Source organism: Palaemon carinicauda, chromosome 13, assembly GCF_036898095.1.
Source record: "Palaemon carinicauda isolate YSFRI2023 chromosome 13, ASM3689809v2, whole genome shotgun sequence".
Lineage (NCBI taxonomy): Eukaryota > Metazoa > Arthropoda > Malacostraca > Decapoda > Palaemonidae > Palaemon > Palaemon carinicauda.
In genome coordinates this window covers 17,847,531-17,850,979 of record NC_090737.1, presented here as the reverse complement: position 1 = coordinate 17,850,979, position 3,449 = coordinate 17,847,531, and the positions used below count along the sequence as shown (strand labels likewise).

At 32.9% G+C, this 3,449-nt stretch overlaps 1 pseudogene; it reads left to right on the top strand.

Moving 5' to 3' along the window:
- The first annotated feature begins 2,433 nt into the window (after positions 1–2,433).
- The window catches only part of LOC137651452 (uncharacterized), a 5,153-nt pseudogene continuing 4,137 nt past the window's right edge, over positions 2,434–3,449 (top strand).

Here is a 3,449-nt window from a genome sequence, read left to right as displayed (position 1 = left end):
GAAACGGACAAGGCGATTTCATTCAGATTAATTTAATAGCAACCTGATAACTGTAAAAGAAGAAACGGACAAGGCGATTTCACTTTTCAGATTAATTTGATAGCGACCTCATCATTGTAAAAGAAGAAACGGACAAGGCGATTTCATTCAGATTAATTTAATAGCGACATGATCATTGTAAAAGAAGAAACGGATAAGGCGATTTCATTCAGATTAATTTAATAGCAACCTTATAATTGTAAAAGAAGAAACGGATAAGGCGATTACATTCAGATTAATTTAATAGCAACCTTAGAATTGTAAAAGAAGAAAAGGATAAGGCAATTTCATTCAGATCAATTTAATAGCGACCCGATGATCAGAAAAGAAGAAACGGATAAGGCGATTTCACTCTTCAGATTAATTTAATAGCGACCTGATCATTGTAAAAGAAGAAACGTATAAGGCGATTTCATTCAGATTAATTTAATAGCAACCTTATAATTGTAAAAGAAGAAACGAATAAGGCGATTTTATTCAGATTGATTTAATAGCGACTTGATCATTGTAAAAGAAGAAACGGATAAGGCGATTTCATTCAGATTAATTTGATAGCAACCTTATAATTGTAAAAGAAGAAAAGGATAAGGCGATTTCATTCAGATTAATTTAATAGCGACCTGATCATTGTAAAAGAAGAAACGGATAGGACGATTTCATTCAGATTAATTTAATAGCAACCTTATAAATGTAAAAGAAGAAAAGGACAAGGCGATTTCATTCAGATCAATTTGATAGCGACCCGATGATTGTAAACGAAGAAACGGATAAGGCGATTTCATTCAGATTAATTTAATAGCAACCTTATAATTGTAAAAGAAGAAACGGATAAGGCGATCTCATTCAGATTAATTTAATAGCGACCTGATCATTGTAAAAGAAGAAATAGATAAGGCGATTTCATTCAGATTAATTTAATAGCAATCTTATAATTGTAAAAGAAGAAAAGGATAAGGCGATTTCATTCAGATTAATTTAATAGCGACCTGATCATTGTAAAAGAAGAAACGGATAAGGCGATTTCATTCAGATTAATTTAATAGCAACCTTATAATTGTAAAAGAAGAAACGGATAAGGCTATTTCACTCTTCAGATTAATTTGATAGCAACCTTATAATTGTAAAAGAAGAAACGGATAAGGCGATTTCATTCAGATTAATTTAATAGCAACATTATAATTGTAAAAGAAGAAACGAATAAGGCGATTTCATTCAGATTGATTTAATAGCGACTTGATCATTGTAAAAGAAGAAACGGATAAGGCGATTTCATTCAGATTAATTTAATAGCAACCTTATAATTGTAAAAGAAGAAAAGGATAAGGCGATTTCCATTCAGATTAATTTAATAGCGACCTGATCATTATAAAAGAAGAAACGGATAAGACGATTTCATTCAGATTAATTTAATAGCAACCTTATAATTGTAAAAGAAGAAAAGGACAAGGCGATTTCATTCAGATCAATTTGATAGCGACCCGATGATTGTAAAAGAAGAAACGGATAAGGCGATTTCATTCAGATTAATTTAATAGCAACCTTATAATTGTAAAAGAAGAAACGGATAAGGCGATTTCATTCAGATTAATTTAATAGCGACCTGATCATTGTAAAAGAAGAAACAGATAAGGCGATTTCATTCAGATTAATTTAATAGCAACCTTATAATTGTAAAAGAAGAAAAGGATAAGGCGATTTCATTCAGATTAATTTAATAGCGACCTGATCATTGTAAAAGAAGAAACGGATAAGGCGATTTCATTCAGATTAATTTAATAGCAACCTTATAATTGTAAAAGAAGAAACGGATAAGGCTATTTCACTCTTCAGATTAATTTGATAGCAACCTTATAATTGTAAAAGAAGAAAAGGATAAGGCGATTTCATTCAGATTAATTTAATAGCAACCTTATAATTGTAAAAGAAGAAACGGATAAGGCGATTTCATTCAGATTAATTTAATAGCAACCTTATAATTGTAAAAGAAGAAAAGGACAAGGCGATTTCATTCAGATCAATTTGATAGCGACCCGATGATTGTAAAAGAAGAAACGGATAAGGCGATTTCATTCAGATTAATTTAATAGCAACCTTATAATTGTAAAAGAAGAAAAGGATAAGGCGATTTCATTCAGATCAATTTGATAGCGACCCGATCATTGTAAAAGAAGAAACGGATAAGGCGATTTCATTCAGATTAATTTAATAGCAACCTTATAATTGTAAAAGAAGAAAAGGATAAGGCGATTTCATTCAGATCGATTTAATAGCGACCCGATGATTGTAAAAGAAGAAACGGATAGAGTGATATCACTCTTCAGATTAATTTAATTTGATGAATACATTACTATAAGAAATACTTTCCTTTGCAATTGATTTCAGGTTTGAATTTCAATGAAGAAGCCTTCCCAGTACCGTTTGCTACTACGAGTATTGGCCACATTGATCTCGCTCGGAGGCGTTACCTATGAAACGTCAGCTGCAGGCAGTGAACCGAGCGTCACTTACATCGAGGGCTCTCGGAAGCAGTTTTTCATTGCTCCTAGACTGACCTTTGACCCGTCGAATGCAACGCATGTTTTGCCAGGTCTCAACAGTTGTAAGTACTGTTATTAGACTAAATATATAATAAATACATATGTTTAATGGATATTCTTAATACACGTTACTAAAAATCTGCAGTCAGAGTACTGAACCATATGGATACAGTGCCAATTACGCTCTCTCTCTCTCTCTCTCTCTCTCTCTCTCTCTCTCTCTCTCTCTCTCTCTCTCTCTCTCTCTCTCTCTCTCTCTCTCTCTCTCTGTATGTGTATATATATATATAAACAATGAGTGTTTTCTAGTTTTTTCTCTCTCTCTCTTTCTCTCTGTATATATGTAAATACAATGTGTGTACTCTCTCTCTCTCTCTCTCTCTCTCTCTCTCTCTCTCTCTCTCTCTCTCTCTCTCTCTCTCTCTCTCTCTCTATATATATATATATATATATATATATATATATATATATATATATATATATATATACACACAATGTGTATGCTTGATATTCTCTCTCTCTCTCTCTCTCTCTCTCTCTCTCTCCTCTCTCTCTCTCTCTCTCTCTCTCTCTCTCTCTCTCTCTCTCTCTCTGTATATATATACAATGTGTGTGCTTGCTAATATCTCTGTGTGTGCATATGTATATACAATGTGTGTTTGTGAGTCTCTCTCTCTCTCTCTCTCTCTCTCTCTCTCTCTCTCTCTCTCTCTCTCTCTCTCTCTCTCTCTCTCTGTATGTGTATATACACATTTTTGGTGTCTTCTGAGAATTTCACTTACTATAAACATTTAGGCTTTAAGTACTGTCGAAAGCAACTCATGTTTTGCCAGGTTTCAGCCGTTCGTTCGTTAAAAACACCGTAATTTTAAT